Below are 26,638 nucleotides of genomic sequence, written 5' to 3'. Positions count from 1 at the left end.
AGTGATGTTGAACTTTTTTTCATGTTTGTTGGCTACATATCTTCTTTTGAGAATTATCTGTTCATATCCTTTGTGTACTTTTTAATGGGGTTGTTTCTTGTAAATTTAAGTTCCTTGTAGATTCTGGATATTAGGCCTTTGTCATATGAGTAGATTGCAAAAATGTTCTCCAATTCTGTAGGTTGCCTGTTCACTCTGATGCTAGTTTTTTTTGCTATGCAGTATCTCTTTAGTTTAATTAGATTAAGCAATACTTTTGTCTACATCCATACAACTTTTATTATTTTAGTAAGAATACTTAGCACGAATTCTACCCTCTTAACAAATTCTTAAGTATGTAATACAGTTTTATAACGATAGGCACAATAAAGTGTTATGTTTTTAAGTGTTCTGAATGTAGTGAGAGCATTGTGCTTGAAGTTAGAAGACCTGGGTTTGAACACTGGATTCACCACTTAACCTTTCTGTTTGATTTTATAAAGGATTTTAAATTTCTTGGAATCTTTTTTTCTTGTCTGTAAAATGGGAATAGTAATATCTAGCACACAGTGTCACTATGAAGATGAAATTAGGTAACATACATAGGAAACCACCATATAAACTATAAAGCTTTAATAAATACAATGTGTTATGTTTAAGGCATTCTTATTATCCCACTTTGACCCTCTGTGAAAAACACTAATGTATTGAAAATTTCCCTCCTGACTTTTTGGTTCCGGTGTGTGTGGGTAGGGGGATTGGGGGGCGTGCTACTTGACTTCAATAGGTACATAGTACTTCATTTAACTTTTGCAGCAATCCTTTGAAACTGAGTTTTTCATTCCTAACTTCAGGATAAGAAAACAGTCTGAGTGTCTCGGTAACTTACTCAAGGTCATTGTGAGCTCAATCCCAGAGTTGTTACTGTGCCACCCTACTAACTTAGAGAACCGTTCAGTTTCTCTGAGTCCCATGACCCTATGGGTAAACAGAAATAAGCATTTTGTTTCACCATCTATAAAAGAAAAGTATCAGAATAGCAGATTTGCCTTAACTTGGGTAAAACCTTAACCTCAGAGATTCCTTTTCTGAGGTCTTAATAGAGATCCTCTTTTACCTTTCCCAATAGTAACAAAGTTTCCATTGTAATTAGTAAGGAACTGCAGTGACAAGTATTTAAGTATTTTATGGAATCTATGTTGAGCTCTGCATCTTGCGTAATAGTTGTTTTTATAATAAATTGTTTCATGTAATTATTGGCCTAGCCACCACTTTCTCTGGATTCTTGACAACTATGGCAATGTTTTCTATCAGTGATTGATCAAAGGTGCTGTCACATGACCTCTCTTTGACTTATACAGTTATTGTCTTCTTCATAATAGAACACCTGTATTGCCTTCTGGGAGTTATTGTGCAGAATACATGTTATATAATACATAGTTTTGTAGACGATGTCCAATTTGGGAAAGATCTTTTCATTATTTCAAATAATACAGGTGTGTTTCTTCTGCTGAGTTCATTTGGCCTTAAAGGAATTGTGACAGCTCTAGTAGGAAACCAGGACTAACGTACGTGGAGCAGTTAGCAGAGAACCTGGCACTATGTCTATCAGCCGCTCCTGCTGTTATGTCACTTTGTCAAATCTTATCAGATTGTTCAGGTACTGTGTCTCAGAAAGTTAATCATAGACGTTTTACTTACCCAGCGGTGCAAATAGCTGTGGTTCCAAGTTCAAGTGGCAGATAATTATTTACTATAGTGGAAGGTCTTAACTATTAGAAGGAAACTTATGTGCATCTTTTTCATCTCCTCTAAAAATAAGCCAAAGCAATGAATATAAGCTGTGTTTCTCTAGGACATGACACTTTTTTTGTTATGAGTATACTTTGAAGATAATCATATATATATAATTAGAGTAAAAGGTAAGTAGAATTAGCATAAGTTTAAAAGGTACCAGATATGCATGGAGCTTTTATATAGGATTATATTTTTCACAATTAAAATATTTTAACATTTTAAGGTATAATTATAAGGTATAATTTCAACATATAATTTTTATAGTTACATCCTAATCATTTAAGGGATGTACATAATTCCATCTAAGAGGGCAGGTCTGATAGATCACACCTCATGGCTACCAAAATCAACAATATTACCACCTAGTGGCTGTTGAATTGAACTGCAAACACATGATCCTTGGGATCTACAAAGATCCTGTCTTAGCAGCTAAAATGATGGAAAATGATAGTAAATGCCCCTATAATTAACAACCTTAATGGGCCTTGATAACTGTTAATCACTGTAACACTCCAACTCTGCTTTCAAACAGATTGGGAGAATAATGAGAATTTGCTTTTCCAGTTATTGAGAAACAGCCTTTTAAAAGTTGTAAGCTGAGGCTAGAGAATGTGATTATTTGATTCTTGATGGTTTTATTAATTTTCTGAAGTGAGAAGAAACAAAGATCTACCTTCCCTCCCAGTTTTTATATTTAAATTTTGAATTATAACATTTTTCAGTGAAAATTAAAAATGTATATTTGAGTAGATCAGAACTGTTTTAAACAAAGATAAACTGGTTTTCTCATTATAGGAAATATGTAACATTAGTTCATGTGTTTTTATAAATTTAGCAAAGCCTGAGTGCTCAACTTGTAGAAGTGAAGTGCCAGTCCTGATAGCTCATCCTTAGTCCATCTCAGAGCCAGGCATCGAGACCTTTGCTATTTACCACTTCCCCTTTCATCTTAGCATCCACCAACTTCTTGACATGCAAATTATTCATTGAAATAACCAAACCATCTGCCCACTGAGCTCATTGCACTATCCCATTTCCTTGCTGAAATAAAATGTGGCATGAGTAATTGTAATATAGTAATTCTAAGGGAGCATAATATATTCAAGTAGGTAATGTAGAAAGCCACTAAAAAGTCTATTTGAAATTGCTCTTCTTCCCAGGAGGGCACTGTTCTCTCTTTAATACATTCCCTTTGGCTTCATAATTCTAGGATTAAGCCTAATTGCTAACATAATATATGTGCGTGATCATCTGCTTTCTTTAGCTTAAGCTTCCTCTGGCATTGGTTTCTAGCCTGTAGTCATGACTGTGGCATTAACTGTAATTCGTCTGAGCTTCATGTGGTGAAATAGGTTCCAGCGCGTTGACAGCAATTAATGGAGCTAGATAGTCCTGGCTAAGATTCAAGGGGTGGGTTTTGCATCTCTTTCAAATTGTTTTCTCATTGTTTCTGGTGTAATCTCCTGGGAGACTATAATAAACAAAGACTGGCTTTAGAATTGCACAAATCGAGTTCAAATCTCTCCCCTACCCTTCTAAGCTTGGGAAACTTACTTTCTCAAAAAAAAAAAAAAAAAAAAAAAAAAAAGGTTGAGGTTCCCCCATCTCAAACACAGAGATAGTAATACCACTACCATAAGGTTATTGTGGCCATCAAACTTGCTAAAAAAATGTCAGCCAGTTGACTATGGGTCTGTCTTTCATACTAGTTCAGATAAACTCTCAAATTGTTACGTGTTATTAGTTTAGGGCTTTCTATGTTCTAGGCACTGTGCTGCATGTTATAAATACAATGATGAGCAAAATGAACACAGTCTGTGCCTCTGGAATGTACATTTATTATAGCCGATTGGCAATAGGAATCCACAGTGCATAACCAACCACCTCAAAACTTAGTAGCCTAAAGCAATATATGCCTGTCTCTCACAGTTCAATGAGTTGACTAGACTTTACTGGCTAGTTCTTGCTTCAGGTCTCTTGGGGGGTTGGAGTTAGATTATGGCTGAAATTGAAATCATCTGTAGGCTGCAGATTCTTGACTTGGGTAGATGGAGGGTGGGGCTTGGCTGAGCATCTCTGAGAGCCCATGCAATCACTCCACATGGCTTGTGCTTTCTCATAGCATGGCGATGTCACAGTAGTTAGCTTTCTTACATAGTTACTGGCTTTCTCCTGAGGAAATGTTCTAAGAAAAAGCAATTAGAAAGTGCCTATTCTCTCAAACACTGGGGATGAAACATGTCACTGTTGTTCAAAGAAGTCACAATCCAGCCCAGTTTTAAGGGAGTGAAGCAGTAGATACCACCTCTCAAAGAACAGCACAAACATGCAGGGAAGGAAAGAGCTGATGGACGTCTTGGAGACAAGCTACCGCAGTATATAATTGATTGTTCCTCAGATTTGTATCTGCTGATATCTGGACTCTTAACTAGTAGGCTCTGGCTTTTACTTGGCTTAGTCCATCAAGATTTATAAAACTGACCATTTGTGCTTGCCCTAGGAAAATAGATTGGTATAATCTCTAAGGGTCAGAGAAATAGCAAAATACAAATGGATTTTGGTTCTCATAACTTCTTCAGGATGGATGGTATTTCCAGGGAATGGGATTTTCTCATTCTCCTTAATCACTGTGTGTGTTACTACATGAGAGGAAATATACAGCTTCATAAATACTAGCCTCACGAACCCATTTCCAAAAATCCATGACTCACATGTTACATGCCTGCTTTAGCACACAAGAACCATCACCTCAGCCAGGATATATTTCATAGGACTTAATATGAAGTCCCATTTGCTGCAGTTTTCTATTGTGCTTCTTCTGAGATGGAGTGATAATGTGTAGAAATAGTTAAAAGCCATTTCTAAATCACATTGAAAATTTTTTTTTCAATTAGTTTATCTACCAATGTTATGTTCCCAAAAATATAGATAAGAAGACAGAATCTGACATTTATATTAAAGTTCTTGGGTTTTGATTACATGTTCCAGGTGGATCAATTTGAAATACAAGCCTTACTTTAAAAAGATGAAATGATTCCCTTGGATCTATCAGACTTCTTCTCCAGGGACACACGACATTTACTCTGAGATTAAAATACTATGTGTTTTGTCTCTATGTATTTTTCAAACATATTAAATGGACAACATCCAAGAGGCATCTAAGAAGGAATAAGCTAGAAAAGTAGCCTATATTGCTTCCCACGAACTGTGATGATCCAATCCAAGATCAATGAGCTGTCAGGAAAATGGGGGGAGAAGTTCCAAGCTAAAATGTCTAAAGTAATAGTGAAAGGGATCAAGAAAACCACTGGCTGGATAAACTGTGATAGATGTCAGTGATTTGTTTTTGAATGTTGCTTCTGCATGTAAGTCCCTCTTTCCATATAATACAAACCTTTTGTACTGTGTGACACTCCTGTGTCTATCTTCCAAACACTGGGGAGGGTGGAGTGAGCACTTCTCTTCTTTAAACAATAATTTCTTCCCATTTAGAATGTAACCAGTGTGTGCACATTTTCTTTTTGGTATTTCAGTTGTCCACAGTTACAGCCCACTCAATGTTCTGTATGATTGGGGCATGGTGACCCACTGGCACAGCTTTCTCTCATGTTTGTACCATTTCCATACCCTCCCCTCCCCTCCTGGACACCTGTGCTAATCATCCAAGGACTGCCTCCTGCCCACATGACTGCCTGTACCCATCTTTGCCTCCTTGGCACTGAATGAAATAGCCAAGCTTCTGAGATCCCTGGTACTTGTCTGTGTGTAGAATCCCACATGCTCTAAAATGCCTTTCACACTGTTTTTTGAAGCAAAGTGATTTTGGTCATTTGTATGCTGTTATATGCAGACATAAGAGGTTGTAGCCATGCTGTTAGGTCCTCGGTAGTATCTTGAATATGGTGATACCAGATGATTACAATCCTCTCTAGTAGTGCTATGAGAAAAATAGAGCTGCCTGCAGCTAGATATTCAAATAATATCATATTGTGGCTCCTCCAGAGAATAAGGTCATCCTGGAGGTGACTTAGTCCTCAGTTCTCTCCAAAGAAGAGCCATTTCTTCCTCCAGCTTTCTCTGCCCTCTCACCACCATAGTCCCTTCAGTCTGATTAAATCTGAGCCAAACAGATGCTCACTAAGGGCCAAAACACAGCAATGACAAGAGGAAGCCAAGTTAATGGGTGAGCAGTGCCCTAGAGCAGGGCTGAGTTTCACCCACAGACCTTAAGCTGCCCCCACCTCATTCTGCTTCGGATTCCAGGGCTCCATTTCTCCCAGGGAGGAGTCATCACTTCTTGGGATTGTTCAACAATAGTTTCTTATGTTGCTAATATGTGGCTCTGCACATGCTCACAGGGAAAAATCTGAAATCAGTCTTATTGAATTAACAATGTAGATCTCCCTCCCATTAAGTATATGATTCTTCAGTGTACCTTAGTTCTGGATAATTATAAGCAACTTAACAAGGATTTTAAAAATTGTTGCTTCCCACTTCATGACTGTATTGCTGCCATTAGTGCAATACCTGTGAGCTAAGCAGTAGAGAAGTTGGTTTTTTAAGCCTAATCTTATTTGAGGAGAAATAGATTCTCAAGAGAATCTTTTCTGAATCCTATTTCCAGGACACTGATAGGTGTGAGCCATTATTGATTTCCACAGCCTGCCGAGAGTATAATTGAGAAGTCTGGGTCTTGTCTCAAGAAGCCAAGCTTCTGATGTAGGCAAATAAAAGAAACTATGTTCTGAGTAGCTCATCATCATTAACAACCATAAGCACTTCCTGGCTAATGGCCCTTCACATGTAAAGTGCCCTGCTGTAGAATCCAGGGTCAAGTCCCTTGTCCTCAGGTTGTTTCCAGTCCAGTCTATGAGACAAGGAGAACACTAAAATGGAAAAGAGTGTAGCAAATGGCAAGCATCAAGTAAAGTCCAGAAGGGCTAGAAGTTAACCTGAACACAACTCTGTCCTTGCTGCCAAGGCCTGGAGGTTAGCCTGGTTGAGACTTATGTGAATGGCTCAACATGTCCTGGCCTCAGGGAGTGGGGTTCCAGTTCTGCTGGGAGAGGGTGGGCAGGGCACAGAAAGTGGTAGACCTGAAGCTGCCTATGGGAAGCCAGCCGCCTAAACCAGTCTTTGCTTGGCTTGCTTGTCCTTGGCTTTGATCTGGAGGCACGTTCCCATGAGAGTTCTTCCTAGTCCTCCTGTGTCACTCCTGATAGGCTCCTCCCAGTTTGGTCCAGTTTCAAGGGAAATGAGCTGTTTGTCCAGTCACCATCTCTGGGCTGTGTAAACAAGCAGACAATTAGTTGCTGTGTCAGAGCCTTGGACTGCTGCTCTGCTTGAACAAATGGAGACTCATCACTCATCTTTTGGACTATCGTCGTGCAAGCATGAGATAATAGGGACGGCTTGGCTTTCAAGATTTGTTCATGTTGTTTAGATTTTAGTCTTTATGTCACAATCTTATTGTTCAAGCGTTTTTGGCAACAGCCACTGCCATTCAGCTCATTTTGGAGAAAAAATTATAATTTGGAATCTGTTGCCTTGATTTTTTTCACATTAAACCATTTTTTAATGAGCAGGAAGTAGGACCAAGGCATAGAGAACTGTAGGTAATATCTTTCCTTAATTAGCCAAATGCTGACAACAGAGGTCACCCAGTTGCAGGGTATTTTTGCCCTCCCCCTTCAAGCGGGCATGTGTGTTGTGCACACAGGCTGGAGGCCAGGAGAGGACTGAGGCTGCCATTAGGCCCCACGGCTGCTGCTGTGTTTACTTGAGCATTTCACCGCGCCTGGTATGTTTTCCTCTTGGATCCAAAATGCTGAGAGGCTCCCCTCAAACTGCTATTTGTCTCCTCTTGAGACACACAGAAATCAGGCTCCAGTCGCTCAGTACCCAGACTGTTCTGAGCATAAGGCGACGGCCCTGTGTTTCCTTTGCTCTTTTTCCGTACGTTGGCATCACCTCCTCCGGTTGTTTTTCTTTCTTCCGTTCTGCTTTTAATTTTTTCTCTTACCTCAGTTTGAGCTCTGCCTTCTTTCATAGCTTTCTGTTTTCTCTCAGCATCTCCTCCGCCCACTTATGTTTTTGGTTTCTTGTGTCTTGCCCTCCAGATTCCTTCATATTCAGGAATCACCATGTTTGGCCAGCATAGTTGTGAACATGCTGGCCTTCTGTGGTTGTTGTTCATCCCTTTCCCTCTTGCCTTCATTCCTCCCCGAGCCCTCCACCTCTGCCTCCTCAAACTTTGAAGTTCCTCAGAATCTTGCTGCATAGATAAGGTAACAGCACTTGGGATCCTTTCAGCATGAGGACTATGGAAGTGATCGTCCTTTTCCCATTTTGCCCTAGGATGGACATTTGTTGATGGGCAAGGAATTAACAGAGAGCACATCCCTCTCTCTGTGACCAATCGCTACTATTCTTTTTCAGTTGTTTGTTCAGCATTTATAATTAATCTACTATATGTGAGACTGAGGAAAAAAAAGAATGAATCAGACACGATTTTAGCCTCAAAGCCCCTATATATCTGACACAAAATCTTACTCTGCCTTTCAGGAGCGTTAGATACATCTGATCAAGTGATGGATTGAAAACTCCTTGTCTTTGCTTTAGGCCCTACCCTCTTTTGTCTTCTCCCTATTTCATGGGTATTCCTTAGTCTTTAGGCTGGTTCTTCATCTTTCCAATCTCTAAACATGAGATGGCTTCAGGACTCAGTCCATGAAGCCCTTGCCTTAGCACTGGGATCCCTGAGGCACCTAGAAACTTGAGACTTTCTTATTGATCAAGTGTATAATAAATAGACTGAGGGAGACAAGGAAAGTCAGTCACTGGAGTTGGATTCACTGCTGCTGCCAACCCCAGTAGCCACCAGAACCTTTGTGTCCCTGCCACCTCCCAGACCCCTGCACCATGCCATCAGAAAAGACCTTCAAGCTGCACCACACCTCCCAACAAAAAGTAGATGTCCGACTTACCCGAGAGCAGCATCCATCCCAAACCCCAGTAGTAACAGAACGATACAAGGGGAAGAAGCAGTTTCCTGTCCTGTATAAAATGATGTTTCTTATACCTTACCCTAGCAACCTGAGTGAGCTCATCAAGATAATTAGAAAGTGTTTACAGCTCAATGCTAATCAAACCTTCTTCCTGATGGTGAACAGACACAGCATGGTGAGTGTTTTCACACCGATCTCAGAGGTGTAGGAGAGTGAGAAGGATGAAGATGGATTCCTGTACACGGTCTATGCCTCCCAGGAAACTTTTGGGATGAAACTGTCAGTGTAAAACTAAAAAAAGAATGGATATATTCTAGAGTTTTTTAAACCCTTACCAACGGGGGAAAAAAAAGGGGGGGGATGTTACCAACTGAGATCTATCTGTTCATCTAATCAGATCAAACAGTAGTGTTCCCACCTACCAGTGTCAGAAAGTTATGTTTGTATTTCAAGCAGAAAAACTGGGCTCCCAGTGAGCACATTCAGCTTTGGAAACAATATTATTTAACATAGGCTACCTTGTTTTCAGATTTTAACAGTTTAAAAATAAGTTACTTTGCATTCTTAAAAAAGAGTCACTGAGGGGTATGTATAGCTCAAGCAATGGGTGTGTCTTCTTGTTCTTCACCAAGCAAGGGGAAAGTTTTACGTTCATTTACATTCATTTTACAAGTTTGTAAGACATATACAACTTAGGGAGAAAAAAATATGAAGGCCTCGATTCTAGGGACAAAGCATGCAGGCGTTCGTAGTACTAAAAGGGGAGAAGGAGCTGCTCAGGTAAAGCTAAGTTAGAATATGAATTACTGCTACTGTAACTGACCTAAATAGAACCAGTGAAAAATGATAAAATGTGAACTGTACTATCCTCCTAAATGTAAACTAAAAGAACAGTGTGGGCCAGGTGCAGTGGCTCATGCCTGTAATCCCAGGAGTTTGTGAGGCCAAGGTAGGAGGATCACTAGAGGCCAGGAGTTTAAGACCAGCTTGGGCAACATAGGGAGACCACACCTTGTAATTTTTTTTTTTTTAATTAGCTGGGCGTTGTAGCATGCACCTGTAGTCCCAGGTACAGAGAGGCTGAGGTGGGACAAACACTTGAGTCTGGAAGATTAAGGCTGCCATGAGCCATGATTGTGCCAATTCACTCTGGCCTGGGTGACAGATTGAGAACCTGTCTCAAAAAAAACAATGAGAAAGATAATGCATGAAAACCTCTTTCCTTCTTATTTTCATGACTTTCAAGCTTCACTTTCTGCCTTCCCACTTTGTACCAGACAGACATTTACCACTGGGAATCTTGTCTGGGTCCCAAGGTCATCTGAACACCAAAGTTACACTTAAGAAGGTAAGGTTGTCAACTCAGAGGGATTGAAATAGAATTCCCATGGAGTTACCCGTAACATCTATTTGAAAACAAACCCTTCCAAACCATCACATCGTGGAAATCACAGTCCATGATGAGAAAACTGCCAAGTTTTTGAGGTTGCAACTTAGAACACACACCAAAAAATGCGTCTTCATCTCCAAGCGTCTTTGGTTTGAAAATTGGGATAATAGGGCATATGATCAGGCTTCCTCAAAGAATATCCAGTTATTTCCCCACTTCCGGTGGCAGAAACCTGGTTGGTGGTCTAAGCCAGGAAGAAAAAGATGTTTCAGTTTGGAAGAGGAAAATAATCCTAAGTTTATTTTTTTAGAGCCATGATTTAGAAGAAATAACAAACAAAATAAGGGATGCCTCTTATTTAAAATCAGTTTTCATTTTATCTGGATAGTCTGCTTTCCCTTGCTCATGAGTATCTGATTACGTGGTCAGGCCTGACATGTATCCCAGCCAGAGCTGGGTGACATCCCTGTGCCCTGCCCTCTGCTCCAGCTTTTCCTCATGGGATAACAGACTTATGCTTTTAGGAAGAAAGACTGAATTTTCTGATGTTGCTTCACTTCCAAACAAACCCAACCTAATTCAAATTCACAAATTCTAACAAAGGTGATGCCTTTTGAGTGTGTCTCAAGCCACAAAGCCAACTGCATGGCAGCTTGGGAATGGCAAAACTTTTAAAAGTTTTTGATATCATTATGTTAGCATTTTGAAGGGTTTAAATGAATAAAAGCCTTAGACTCCTCTATGTGGTGAATATGAAGCACCCATTCCCAAATTAACCGAGGTGATCAGTGGTAACTAGGGCTTGGCTTCTTGCCTTTAAACAGTGATTCTGTTTTCAAGATCAGTTGAACTAAGAAAAAGATGGAAACGTGTTTGTTCAAAGACAGGTCCTACCTAGATTACCTTTATTTGCTCACTTCTTGATGAGGCTGCCTTTTCTGGGGTAAAATGGCTGAAAATTATAACAGTGGGAGCAAAAGAGGGCTAAAAGAGAGGTGAGTTTCAGCCACATTTGGAGAAAGGAAGAGCTAGGTGAATAGAGCTTGGGTGATGGCAGTTGGTTTCTTTGTTTGTAGGAACTATTAATAGTCTTGATTTAGGCTTGGGCTTCTGCTTTTTGTCTTTTGTTTGTGTTCTATCTGTCTGTCTCTTTCCTCCTTGAAGCAGCTTGAAATGAAAGCGCAAGGGAACAGAGCTAACATAGGGTGGAAACATGTTTATATGTAATTAAGGTCTTCCTCAATTTGCAACTACTGAGGACCAAGGGAGACCAAGTTCTGTTCCACACACCATGAGAGGAGAGGTTGACTAAGGAGTTAGGCAGCTTTATCAGCTTGCTGGTTAAGGGACGTAGGATCCTGAGATGGATCGAATATCTTGGTTGATATTAATGTAAATATAATTTTTAATTTTTTTCTGAAGAACCAAAAAGAAGTTTAAGAATTTACCATCCAAGAGTAATTTGCTTTTCATCAGAGTATGACAAAGCAGACATGCTAGGGTCCAGGCACAACTAACCCAAGTTGGCGGAAGCAAATAGAATTGCTTTGGAAATAAATGCCAGGAGGGTCCGAGAATCAGGAAAAACATGGGAAGGGTCGGGGGGAGATGATAAAGAGTGATCGTTCTCAAATGCCTGCTGCAGTGAGAAGTAGCTGCCTTTTAGTGTAAGGTCTTAGTTTGTGGAGGAACCCAAGATAGTAAGAATGGAATCAGCAAATGCATATTTAAATGAATATGCCCACATTCCTTTGCCCTTTTGATTCCAGAAGGTGAAATTGAGGCTTTTAATATGTGTAAGCCCTTAGATCATTTGCTAAGAGTTTAGGGGAAAAAAAGCAGTTGGTTCATCTCTGGTATTTTCATATAGGTTTTCTTTATAGAATTTACTTGTAAATGGTGTTCTCGATGGAGACCTTCAAAAAAACATGCTTGGATGTCTCAGGTTTTAGAGAAATGTTCAGATTTGTTAACACTTTCAACTCAGACAAAAGTCCATTAAACCATGAAACAAAGTTCATTATACTTTTGGGCCGGGGACATGAGTGACAAACTGCTCCCTGGGATGTTGCTCATCTCTTGTGTGGACTAATTTCAGGGCTTATTAGATGATGGCAGGTCAGAAGGCTCACTTCCCCTGTGCTTGGATTCTGGAGATGTTTTGATGCTAGTTGGCTTTTTGTCGATCTTCTCCCTTATCAATAGAGGATACACCCCACTTCTCCAGATGAGTGCCTTATAAAACAGCTGCTGTTTCTTAAGACATTCCCTTAACCCAAGACCTTTCCTCCTTATCAGTTACGCCAATTGAAGACCAAAACCATTTTCCCCCCTCATTATGTCTTTTCTACTTATCCTCTTAAGAATTACAGGTTACGATACTCTAGAAGTGGTAGCAGTCATTAGAGGAATGACATCCTAAAATAAGACCATTAGAGACAAGAAGAAATTAGAAAGCTAGCATGCAATGGGCATTTAATAAACAATTGCATGGGAGTGGTGGAAAAGAAGAGCAGAGAAGGGGAGGAGGGGAGAGAGGAAGAGTTGTAAAGTGGGGAAGAGGAGCTAACACTTTAGAAGGACAAAACTGAGGCCAAAAAGTCTGTCCCTTGCTTTTCTCCCATTGACAAATGTATGACTGATGTTTACCGCACCTCCTACCTCTCACATAAAAACATTAGAAAGCAACACATTTAGGTAACCCGGGGTCATAAAGGAGAGTTGAAATAGAAGCTTCAGCAAATAGCCCCCATATCGTCAGACCTTGAATCATCAGCAATTCCAAACACTACCTGAGTCTTCATCTCAAAAAGCTCTTCCCTCTGCTTTGAAAAGACTCATAGCATCATCTCAACAGCCAATACATTGAAACCCCTCTCCACATTGAAGCCATAGAAGAACAATAGTTCTTTTGCAAATTATAGCTTCATCAGAAGAAATGTTGAGGCAGGCATGTATTATTTTATTCTATACACCACAAACAGGCAAACAACCCCTAGACTTGGAATTCAGATTAACAAAAGCATTAAATCCATTGGGCTTTGAGAGGGGGCAATGGTTTTTCATATGTCTTCTCTGCTACCATTATTTACATAACAAATCACTGCAAAATGCATTCATGTCAGATGTTGGAAATAAACTCTTTGGGGTATAGATATTTTTAAACAACCCATAGTTATAGGGATGTTTTAAAAACATGCAAAGCCTGAGTTTGTGTTTCAAATCATAAGTAGTCACAGGAACTCTATATTGTTGGTCTGGTGCTGACCTATGGAACAGAGTCTGAAGTCCCTCAGAAGTGATGATGTTGGAAAGAGTTACAAAAGTTCACATTGGCTTTAAAGCCCTGTCTTTCTAGGCAGGTACGCAGAAATCCCTGGTGCCAGTTTTTACCTACACTTTGGGGAGCACTGAACTTTCCTTGCAAATACGGAAAATACTTCCCCATCAAAAGATTTTATTTACTGACACCGGGAACAAGCATCCCCTCCCCACCCACATTCTTCATCCTTAAGAATCAGAAGTTAGTATTTAAAAAAATAAAAGGCTGCATTCTTCAAGATTATTTGCATGAGTGGATTATTTGCGTCAGTCTCTGAGAGGTTATCTTCATAGTCTCTAGTCTACTTGTCCAAGCTTACTGATCCCATAAAAGATTTTTCCTGCAGTCTAGGGAGTCTCATGATTGCCTCCCTGGACCTACGCAATACCAGCCTCCTCAGCCCACGCACACTTTCCTCCTCTGCAGCCACTGCAGGCCCTGGTTCCTGGGGCGCCTTGAGCTTGGATTGCCAGCTCCACTTCCGGTGTTATAGGCAAGCAACAAATACCCTTCAAAACCACCATCAAGCCCCACCTGTTTTATAAAAACTTCCCAAGCTTCCATGACATTTATGCTATATTATTAACAACAGTGTTAGCTGGGTGCCTGTAGTTCCAACTACTCGGGAGCTTAAAGCAGGAGAATCACTTGAATCCAGGAGGGGGAGGTTGCAGTAAGCCGAGGTAGCACCATTGCACTCCAGCCTGGGTAACGTAGTTGATATTAAGTAATATCTCATTTCTCATTTTTTAAAAAAAAAATAAAACCTTGAGGAAAGCACTATTATTATCTCCATTTTACAAAGGATGGGAGAAAATTGAACTCAGGTGGGCTAGATCTATGTGACTTAAAGGAGGACCTCAACGAGGTCAGGTTAAGAATCTGGCCTAGGGGTTTGGTGGCTTGGACTAGAGTGGTTGAGTAAGTGGAGGGAGATTATAGAGGTGAGAAGTATTTAGAGGGTACAACCCACTAGACTTCTTGGTGGCTTAGATCCTGCCTTCCAGATCTGAAAGTTACACCTAATGCTGTCTTTAGATGTTATTTGCACTACCTGAGTACTCCCTGGGGCCCTGGCTGCTCCTACCCCTAATTGACCTCCAACTTCCTTTATATCTAACTTAATATGACAATGTCTCCTCAGACAAGGAGGGGTTTTCTTACATATACTCCTAGGAAAATTAGGTTTCCACTCTTAATAATATAACTACTTTTTTTGTTACCTCTGTGGCACTTCTCTCAGTTTTTAAATATTTAAGAAGTTACTTAGCTGATAAGAGAGGGAAGGTGTGTCTATTCACTTACTTTATTAATAGTATCCTCCCTACTTAGATTGCAGTGGTGCTCAGTGAAAAACAGGTTGAATTTGTCCAAAAACAGAAGGGAGAATTTAAAGGAGTTCCTCCTGATTTCGATTCTAAATGGAATGAAATTCCATCTTAAATGGAGATTCATCTAGAGGTGAAAACAGGATTTAAAAAGGAAAATTATTTCAACCACTGCCTCACCAAAACAACAACTCCAAAAATGTGATCTGGAGGGAAAAACAATCAAACTAATGAAGAATAGAAGACAGTGAGTCGGGGTGGCTCCCTTATAATAAGGGCAGTTATTTTTTAAACTCTCTTTGTCTAATGGTCAGTGGCACTCAGTTAAATGGCCAGACACAAGAATCACAAGATTTGAATCTCTTGTCATTTGTTAGTCCATATCCAGTAACTTTATTTACTTTTTTAATTACTTTATTTTTGGTCTTTGGCCTTCCAGATCCCCCAAATTTTGGATAACCTGAATGTGAGATGATCCTGTATTACAACTCAGAGAAGTGAATTTCCCTTCACTAGTCCATTCGCTTTTAAAAATGAAGACATTAAAATGAGTTGCAGATAAAAGTAATGTATATTTATTTTGCTTTCTCAGTCAGCTTAAGGTCTCTACACATAATGACAAAATTTCCATTCAGTACTCTAACTCTGGCACTTCAGAGAAATGTGTCCCCCTTCATTTCTACGTGGGTATTTGTGTAAATCTTGTCTTCTTTCCCACCACTGAGGTCTCACACCTTGGAGAGTTCTAACTAGATATACAACATGGCTATATATGCCGGCAACAAAATAGTTGTAACTATTTTTATCACTCACCAATCTTGGCCTTTTAACAGATAAAAGAGTGATTTACATGGATTGGCAGGAGTCAGAATCATTGCTTTTGTAAGCTGAGAGAATATGCCCAGTCTGTATCGACACCAAATAAGGTATCTTGGAATGTTATTGCATCCATATGCTTTCAGCTCATGCAGTATAGACACAAAGAACCAATTTTAGGAAACTGGTCTCAAAGGCACTGGGTGTTGATTTGATGCCCACTTTTCTACTCCAGCAGCCAAATATAGAGCCCTTAATATTAATTTAAATGTAAATTGGAGGAAATTTTTCAGTCTTTGAAAACTATCCTTCACCCTGCTATTCTGGGACCTGTGTTATTCACCAGCTAGAAACACTAGCAGCTGGAAGAATATGTCTCGCCTAGACCTCCTGGTTGCACGCATCTAAAGAGCTGAAAGTTTGACAGAACTTTTGCCAGAGTGTGTGTTTTTAACGTAGTAAGAAGAATAGATTGGTCTCATAAATTGTTGTGCCATCTTAGATATTGCATGACAAGTTTTTGTTACTGGGTATTTGTCTAGTTACTCGACATTAACTAGAGTAGACCTTGTAGAAGCAGAGAAGGCAATTTTGCCTCATTTTGGCTGGAGTTTTGCTACCCAATTTGAGTTCTTACACATTGCATTTTGAGTCTGTGACCAAGCCTGCCCTTGCTCCAAGTAAGCAAATATTAGCATTCTTGCCATCCACCAGTGTCTTTCCTCTATGGGATTACAAAACATTTGATGTGTAGCACATGTATAAAGGTGCCAGCAGATAGAGTTTTGCCTTAGGTCATCTCCCATCTCCCTGTTCACAGAGAGGAATTTTGAAATCCTTAAGTAAAAGACATTGAAACTACTAATGTGTTCTTTTGTTGTATCCATATTTCTAATAGTCAGAATGTATGCTTTCTATTCCCAGTAATTTTATTATGTTACTAAAAATTATGATTTGGTTAGGAAGGAATATGAGCCAAGTGGTATGGCTAAATTGCTCCTTTTGTCTGAGACGTGATAATATTTTAACCATAAATGTTTATCTTTCATCCTCAGGGGAGATGAGGAGCCTCTTTTTTGAATCATCCTCTAGAGAGTGCCATAGATGCAAAGCAGTACTGTTATCCAAATTGTTAGCTCTTACAGCCAAGCTAGTCTCTATTCACTGTTACAAAAACCTAGTGAGAAAAAAGAATGCCAAATGATAAGGAATTATAAAATCATTTTAATTAGCTCTATTAATTAGGAAAATGGAATTTCCCTTTGTATGACTTTATCAAATTAAGAAGAAATTCTGACTTTCTGCACTATAGAAAGGGTGAACCATATTGGGCTTATGGTTCTGCCTCCTAATTTTTAATATCTATTCATGCTGATACATATGGTTCTAATTACTTTTATTTATTTATTTATTTTGAGACAGGCTTTCACTCTGTCATCCAGGCTGGAGTGCTGTGGTGCAGTCTCAGCTCACTGCAACCTCCACCTCCTGTGTTCAAGCAATTCTCCTGCTTCCGCCTCCCACGTAGCTGGGATTACAGGTGCCTGGCACCATGCCTGGCTAATTTTTGTGTTTTACCATGTTGGCAAAGCTGGTCTCAAACTCCCAACCTCAAGTGATCTGCTCGCCTCTGCCTCTCAAAGTGCTGCAATTACAGGTGTGAGCCACTGCACCCGGCCTGGATCCAATTACTTTTAACCACTATGTGTTATTCAGTTGTGTGAATAAACCAAGTTTTTCTTTATTCATACCTCTTTCTCTTCCTGTTCTTAAGTTAGTCATATCATTTTGGACCTCTACTATAAAGGAGAGCCAGCAATCTGTATATCCTTTCTTCTTCATTGGATTTTTAAAAAGATGAACAAGACAATAATGTGAAATGATTCGAACTCTTGTTAGAAGGTGCTACAAACATGAAAGCTAATGCTATTTTCTTATATGTTATGATTTCCATCTAAAAGGACAAGATTCCGTTTTCATTTTTTGTTTTATTTAAATGAATAGTAGGTAAGAATTCATTTGTGAAAGTGATGGGAATGTCAGATTAGACAAATGTTATTAGCTGGGCATTAACACCACAAACTCAGCCCAAGATAATGCTGCCAAGACCCAAAGACCATCGCGTTGTTGCTCGTAAATGACAGTTTAAGCTGGTGAGTGGCCAAGGTCCAGCATTCTCCTTGGTTCCTATATGGACGGTAAAGCTGCTTTGGCCATAATTTTCCATCTTTCTTCTTGGAAAGAGTGACTGGAGGCCACTTAGTAAAGTGAACCTTGGAAATAAGACTTTGTCTCACACCATCTGTTCATGGAAGGGGGCTATAAAAATAAACACATATGCAGAACCTAATGGAGACGTGGCAACAGGCCTGAAGAAATGCCATCCCTGGATCCCCTCCCTCTAATACTCTTTTAGTTCTACTTAGTTTCAGAACGCGGTGAATCCATCAGTTGTAGGCAAATACGTGTGTTTTCTGAGCTTGTTTATCTAGAAGGTAGCTGAAGAAGGTAAGAATGAGGGGCTTTGGGAAGAGCCAGCACTAGGAAAACTGGGAAAGACATAACAGAATAGCATTTCCACAGCTAAGATGCTATCTGGAAGCCACCTGGATTATAATAGTGTGGGATCACCTAGTGTTCTGATAGAAGATGGGTCTCTTAGTTCCTACATAAAAACTTCAAAGTAAACTCCTAGGTGGGTATGACTTAAGAATGGAGCAAAGCATTAGCATTAAATGGCAAGAAGTCTGGATTGAACATAGATGTAGAGAGACTCCCTTGTTTTTCTCACTGCTTTCCTGGTTTCTCATTAAATTGGTCTGCGCTTCCCTGGGATCCTTTGATTCTGTTTCTGCTCTCTTTTCACTAAATCTTCCTTTAATTTCCTTTGGTTTGATCTGATGACATAAACTCTTTCCCTCAGTTTCTGGGCATACCCTTTTGGCTTGTTTTTTCTTAAATCTCAGGGCAACATTTTTCACCCAGGGAATTCAGTATCAGTGTCTTTCAACACCTTTGCTGCTGGCCTGTAGCCTCTCAGGCTGCACACTAAGTAGGCCCTGGGGAGTCTTCCACCCTCCTTGGAGAGCTGCTTCTCTGTGGGCTGTGGAACACTTGACCTCATTTGTCTCCCCACCACCCTTGTGAAAGAAGCAGCCGTTAGGCCCTCTTGACATATGTGGGAAGCAGTATTCTGAGAGACACTCCAGGGACCACACTGCTAAGTCAGTGATAGATTTCAACATCCAGAGGGAGGGTCAGCTCCCTTGAGTCTCACTTTGAATGATTTCTAACTACTATTCCCATCATTCAAGTTTTGTTATCCAAACAGACCCTATACAAAATTGGCTGTTACTATTAGCGATGTTGTTGTTGTTTGACCTCTCAAAACTGCTTACTCTAAACAACATCTCCCACACTGATTTTATATGTGATGTCTAATACAATTTGGGAAAAAGTTTACTGAGTACCTAATCTTAACCATTCATTGTTTACGAGTAGGCCCACAGTGTGTCAGATATTGTGCTGAGCAGAGACAAGAGATGGTCTTCTGGCTTAAAGATCTCACAGTGTAGTCAGGAGAGTCAGTCCTAAACAGATAACTATGTAATAAGGGAACTGCAATGAAAAGGATAACAGAAAATTCAGCCCATTTTTGAGAGCCTGCAGTGTGTCAGGTACCGTGCCAGGCACAGTTTATATAGTCATAAACAGGACAGATAAACTTTTAATTAGCAAGAGCAAGAGAGAAAAGAGCAAATAAGTAACCCATTGTATAATTACAAATTGTGGAAAGTTGTTTACGTTTGGCTGAAGAGGGCTGCTATTAAGAAACCTACTTTAAAAGACTAGGGAGAGTAAGGCAGTGATGACTTTTAAGTCTGGGAAGGAGCCAGTTATAGGAAGCACCGAAGAAAAACACATCCTAAGCAGAAAGAACACTGTAATTGGTAGCCCTGAGGCAGCTGACAGCTTGGCATACTGAGAGATTAAGATGGGCGAATGCAACTGGAACTAGGGCAAGCCACCTAGGGAGGGTCCTGAAGATCATGAGACAGAATTTGGATTTTATTCCACAGGGAGCCTTAAAAGAATTTGTAAAATGAAAGTAACCTAACTACATACATTTTTTAAAAAAGGTTATTCTGGTTGCTGTGTAGACAAACAAATGCAAAGGGGCAAGAGTAGATAAGGAAGTTATTGAAGTATTTCAGGTGGAAAATGAGCATCTTGGACCAGGCTGGTGGAAATTGAGATAAGAAGGTATGGATGAATTCAAGACTATTTTTGAAATAGAAAAGACAGGAATTGGATTTAAAGATAGGAGTTGTGCTAAAGGAGGAGCCAAAAAATAATTCCCAGGTTTTGATAATCTTAGTGAATGCTGATGCTATTTACTGAGGTGACTAAGACAATGAAAGAACAAATTTGTGTTACGGTGGGGAAATCAGGAAACAATTTGAATTCCCAGACAGGTATTCATGTCAGGATATCCAGCAGGGCAGGAGAAATGCAAGTCTGATGTTGAGAATGTAGTTTGGAGTTGATTATATAGATTTGAGATTCATCCGCAGAACAAGAATAGCTGAATTTATAGCTAATTATAAAAGAGAGGGTTGGGCACAGTGGCTCACCCCTGTGGTCCCACCTACTCAGGAGGCTGAGTTGGGAGGATCGCTTGAGCCTAGGAATTGAAGGCTGCAGTGAGCTTTGATTGCACCACTGTGCTCCAGCCTGGGTGACAGAGTGAGATCCTGTCTCTTAAAAGATAGAAAAGAGCAGAGAGAGAGCATGCAAGGGAGCCGGAGCACCTTGGAGCCTTAATATATTTAAGAGGGAGAAGAAGAGCCAGTGGAGGGAACAGAGCAAGTAATCAGAATGGTTGAGATAATTGACCAATGTTGAACATCGACCTACCTGACTTGCCACTGATAATTATTTTTTTCTTTCAAATAAAATTTTAAAATACTGTTTCTGAAAATATTCAAAAAAAACCATCAAGGATTACCTATGTGTAATCTGTCAAATTTATGTGGTGTGGACATTTATCCATTCTGAGATAAGCATGGCCTGAGAGGACTGTGTAAGAATCTGAGCCTCTGAAAAACCACAGCTGGGCTCCACACTGCATCCCAGGTGGAACTTGGCTTTCATGGTGTGAAGGAAATTGGACATGTTTTTTAAATGGTGCTCATAGTCATTAAATAACATGATTAATAGTAACATGAGCAAAGATTTTTTAAAATTGCTTTCCCACCTATCCCCACCCACAGGGGCACACTACAGTCTCTGTTGTTGATGGTATTGCTGCCATCCCCAAGTCCATGCTTCAACTGTGTGTGGCTTCCAGCACTTCAATGAAATCTTATTTAGTCACAGATGCCATTTTATAGAATTGTAAAGAAGGGAGGGAGCAACATGGCTTTTGACAGGGACGCACTATTCCAAAGTGGCCTTCCCTATTTTTGCAGTAAGATGTTACAGCTCCAGGCTCCATACTTTCCCCCTTATAAGTTCAGAGAAACTCATTCTGTGAAGAATACTTTTTGAATATGAAAGTTACCCATAAAGCATTCTGGACCATGGGTGTGACTAGATCTCCAACATGAGTTGGAATAGGTTTCAGGGGCTTTGTTCCCACATAGTGCCTTTAAAATAGGTATTTTAAAAATTGTTATGATTATACTACCATGTTATTATTTATGATAATAGTAAAATTGCTATTTTGGCATTTTCTTGGTTTTAAAGTCTAAAAAAGGCTCAAAACATGTAAGAACTGTCTTATAGAATCTATGGCAGAAGAAACTTAAAACTTTGAGTTTTAAAATTTAAGCAGTTTTCTTGGAATGACAGCATTTGTGTGAATTTTCTCATTCTGCAGAGATGACTTCTTCAGGCACACCTTGGTGTAGGCAATAACAATAGAAACTGTCTGTCTCCCAGATAGGCCATGAATGGGCTCTTGGGTGGGAGAGACAGAACAGTGCCTTGGCTAGTTAGTGGTATTTCAGGATACGAATGAGTAGCCTGCCTTGTAGAACATTCTGCCCTCCTCTGTTCTCCCTAAAATAGGTAGAATAGCTGCAGCATAATGTCCCACTCTTGTACCCAACGGTGAGACTCAACTATAAAGACTGGTTCACTATCCAGAATCAACAACTGACGAGGGCCAAGAAACTCAACAAACAGGAGAACTTACACCTGAGAAAGCATGCTTGCAGACACATCAGATTTTCAGAACATGTGTGTTTTCTAATCTCAGAGAACTATAAGGTAGTCACCTTCATAAAAAAAAATCCAGTGGAGAATATAGAAATTAAAATTTGAGTTGATGAAATATTTTTTAAAAGAGTAAGAAATAATGCAAGATTACTTCCCAGAAATGAAAAGACTTGCATCTTTTATTGAAAGAGGCAACAAATGCAATGAAAAATAAATGCACACATATACACACCCTTAATTCTTTGTAACGAACCTTGAGAAATCAAGGATTTAGCAAAATACTGAGATAGACAACAAACTTCTCAGCAGCAACACTGGATATAGGACAAAAATGGAACTAATAAGTGTGAAATTCTGAGGGGGAAAAAAAAATCAGAACCTAGAATTGTAAATTGAACCAACCTGTTATTAAAGTAAATGAGAAAAGTAAATTCTTTTGAGAAATGCAGAGCCTAGAAAGATTACTACTCATTGATTTTTCCCCCCGAGGCAGAGCCTCTCATTAGGCTGGAGTGCAGTGGCAGGATCTCTGTTCACTGCAACCTCCGCCTCCTGGGTTCAAGCAGTTCTCCTGCCTCAGCCTCCTGAGTAGCTGCAATTACAGGTGCATGCCACCATATCTGGCTAATTTTTGTGTTTTCAGTAGAGACACGGTTTCACCATGTTGGCCAGGCTGGTCTTGAACTCCTAACCTCAGGTGATTCACCCATCTTTGCCTCCCAAAGTGCTGGGATTAGAGGCATCTCATAGATCTCTTGAAGTTGTACTTCTCCAAGTTGAAAATGAATCTAGGAAGAAGTACAGTAGCAAAAGGTATAATGAGCAAAGAAATGTATAAAATAATGGTTAAGGCATTATTAATAAAGTATGAAGTATTTGTATTTGAACATCTGAAGATAAAATTGCAGATGATCAAAACAGGATGAGGCATTGGATTTGACCATAGAATTTAGGAGGAGGATGAAAGGAAAAGCAAGCCACCCTCATATTGTTGCAGGTTAGGGTATTGAGAGATAATTAGGGGTAGATAACCTTAAAATCACAAGTGTAATGGGTGTTAAGTATTTACTAGTCAAAAAGTTAGAATTTATCACGTTCAGACCATTAAAGGAAAAATGAAGCAAAGACAGTTTGGTGAATCCAACAAAAATTAGGAAAAGGTGAAAAAGTAAACAGCCAGCAAGCTTGGTGAAGAAAGGCATACAATAAGTACGAGGATTAATTCAAATTCATTCATAATCAAAATAAATACAAATGGACCAGCTTTACCTAGGCAGCTGAAAGGAAAAAGAAATGACTCATTTAAAACAGAGGACAAGACAATCTACCATTAGTTGGATACTCTGATTATCTCTTAGAAAATCTATGATGTTTGAACAGTGTTTATCAATCTCCAACAGCAACAAAAAAAGCTGCCTCACACAAAGTAACAATCTACATGTAAAAGAACAAAAGCAAAACCAAAAATATAAACAGTATTATAAGAAAATACAAGCCCTCCTTATTACCCTTGGGAGTAAAAAGGATCTTCTTGCAAATAGTTTAAGAAGCAAAAGACATGAAGAGAATATTTATGAATGTGACTGTTTCAGATTTAAATTTTAAAGTGATAAACATTGTAAACCAAGTTAATAGGCAAGCAAAAGCATGGGAAAATATATTTGCAAAATATTTAACCAAGGGTTTGTATCAAAATCTATATCATTTCCAAAATTTTAAAAGTTTGACAACAACAATTATCAGCCCCTAGCACTATTAAATTATACTATCATTGAGGACTATTGACAGTTTCAAATAAATTAAAACTATGTCTACCTGATATGCTAATAAATCTACTTCTTTGTGTCTATCTTAAACCTTGCATGTTTGCACAGGGACACTTAGAAGTTCTGGAAGGATAAATCCCAAAATGATAACAGTAGTTGAGTTGTGGAAGATAGCTCTGTTTATTTGTGTTGGAGAAGATGGAGGATGTGATGCAGAGGGCTATCAGGGGGACTTTATCTGTAATGTTTTGTATTTTTATAAGGAGAATGTATATTACCTAAATTAGTTAAGGATTAATTTTCCAAAATATTTAAGAATAGAAGATTTATTTTCAGTTTTACAATAGTTGGAATTAAAGCGTCTCTGCAGTGAAAAGAAAAAGTAGCCTGTTAATGCAAAGTTTCAGTTTGAGCCCACAGTTTATGTAATCATGAATCTCCTAGTTCACTTCTTACAATAGAGTTTTTAGATGAGAAGTTTATACATGCCCTTCATGTTGTATTGATGGCTTTGGTTGGAAGTTGTCTGCATTTATCTTTAGGCATATCAATTTTAAATGTTTAAATATCTGTAATTATTTTGTTCAACACTGATGTAGTTGTACTTATGATCCAGTCCACCATTTCAGATGGTTTAAGTCTTAAAAAGTACATCAAAGGAAGATTCTTCTCTCCAGTTCTCTTTCGATTATGCAGAAAATGGTAGGTAATGCATTTACATTTTTAATTTCATTACATAAATGGCATTAAGCCACAAAATAAATGCCAATAATAACAGCATTGTTTCACTGAGCTTTTATACGTGACTATGAGTCATTTTTCCTCATCAAAATGAGAAGCTTTTTTCTTTTTCTTCAAGTTAGGTCCTAAATGCCCAACTCTTGACCATATATTTCTTCTGCTTTGGAATTTTTTTTTCTATCAGTCATTATATTTCTTTAGGAAACTTCTTTAAATTTTTTTAAGGGAAGGAACAAAGCTAGCAAAGAAACAGATGTGTCCCATATAAAATATGCAATAAATCTTGTCCCACAAATTCTTTGCTCTGAACTTTCTGACAGAAACTGTCAAATATCCACTTTAATTCAGGTATAAAATGTTCACTCCATGTCATGGCGCCAACCACCATATGCCAGAATAAAGTTGGTGACCAGCCATAAAAACAGCAGCATAAGCACCTTTGAAATGGTACAAGTCATCGTGGGTGAGAACGACCCATATAAATCCATGGGGAATTAATCTTGGCTTTGCTACTATCCTGCTGTGCATTTACAACAAGCTTCTACTCCCACACAGCAGAAGTAGTAATACTTTTTAAAAGGAGAGGGAAAATAAGAGAGCTGTGTGTCCACCTAATGAGCTTGTTGGTTGGGGGAAGGGAGTTGCATGGATCAGAAAGCAATAGGTTTTCCTCCCCCTCCTTGGAGTTCTGGAATTCCCTTGAAGAGGCAGAGCTAAGCCTCAATTGAACATGTGGGGTTCTTCTTCAGCTTGCCTTGCCTGCCTTCGCAGATCATGTGAAACCAATCTCCCCGAAGTGCAATCGAAAGAAATGACTTCAGCTTCATAAATCATTGTTATCATCCCACAGGAGGAGGTAATGCTATGGTTTTTCTCCAGTAAAACATTTCAAGCCTCTGGTTTCATGAATTTTTTTTTTCGTTTCTGAAATCAGCTTCATGCCACTTGTACAATTAGCTTCAGGCTCCTGCCTACAGGAGATGGTGGCACTTCTCCAATTTACCTAGTATTTGAACATTTCACCCTCTCAGATTTTGAGGGAAATGTTTCCTACTGAACATGTGCCTGTGTGTGGCTTGTCATATTCGCAGAGGCTTCATATTTGCTTCCAAGATTATACCAATCCTCAATTTTTTTTTCTTTTTGCTGTATTTTTCAAATACAGAATAAGTATTACATACTAGGTTTAAGCACAGGATAAAGAAATCTCAACTTTGCAGTATTAGACACTATTTTAAAATGCACTCATAGCTATGTAAAGCATTTCTCTAAGGCACAAAAATAGGAAGACTAAACAGTGAAGCAATAGATTATATCCCAGTTAAATCAAAGGATAATCCTTCATAAACATTTCTATCCTATAAGATCTCATTTAGGAAGTACTGTCAAAAAAATTATTTTGAAATGCTATCATGAGTTTCTACAAAGTGTTTTGTTTGAATAGGTTCCATACTCACTTTGAAATAAAGCCTAATTTTTAAACTATTTTTAATAATTATAAATTTAAATATAAATTATAAAAGTATTCATTTAAAAGTTGACTTATACCTACACCTTTGTTCAATAAAAAGCAAGGGATAAAACCAAAAAGCAAGAAATGACATTATATTCAGTAAATTTCAACTATATAACAAAGCACAAATGAGTGTGATTATAAATATATACTTTTATGAAATGAATCAACATATTAATAGTGCCATTAGAGAAAGTCTTAGCACTATTTTTATTTTCTTATTTATATCTTTCTCCAATGTTCAAATGTTCTACAATGAGGATTACTTGTAAAACCTGGGGAAAATACGAAGGTTAAAAAGCAGGGAAAAAGTGACCAACTGTAACATTCATTCTTGTTGAATGTGTTGTTAAATTGTTACCATATCGATGTGTTTATTCAGTGTTTGTACAGATTTTTCTTTAACAAAAGCTTTTTCTCTGAGGATAACAGTTATTATTGAAAGGTGATTCTGGAGGAGTCCACATAGAATTCTATTCAATTCACTCTCAGCAGTTTCACCTGGACTTAAAAGCAGTGTGGTCACTAAAAACCAAGCCTCATTTTTTTGTTTCCTTTTACTGGCTCTGACAATGATCACTTGTGCTAATGGTTCTTCCGCATATCTTCTGTTGGTGGAACAGATCGAATGTGCTTTAACATGGAAAATATCTTCTGCAGCATCTTTGGGAATCCCAGTTCTCTCAGCATTTTTTTTCCTAGAAATATCACCCAAGAGACAGATTATGACCTTCATCACGCCCAGATACTTGGTAAC

The 26,638-nt window shown here is 38.9% G+C and overlaps 1 protein-coding gene and 1 pseudogene across 2 annotated transcripts in view; both read left to right on the top strand.

Annotated features, from left to right (window-relative positions):
* FMN1 (formin 1) overlaps positions 1-26,638 on the top strand; it is a 421,043-nt gene that overhangs the window by 346,196 nt on the left and 48,209 nt on the right. The window lies entirely within an intron of this gene.
* LOC119472815 lies at positions 8,698-9,072 on the top strand (annotated as a pseudogene).

The sequence above is a fragment of the Cebus imitator genome, unplaced genomic scaffold (assembly GCF_001604975.1).
Source record: "Cebus imitator isolate Cc_AM_T3 unplaced genomic scaffold, Cebus_imitator-1.0 Scaffold119, whole genome shotgun sequence".
In the NCBI taxonomy this organism is placed as follows: domain Eukaryota; kingdom Metazoa; phylum Chordata; class Mammalia; order Primates; family Cebidae; genus Cebus; species Cebus imitator.
Note: the sequence above shows the minus strand (reverse complement) of the source record. Positions and strands in the feature narration are given on the sequence as shown.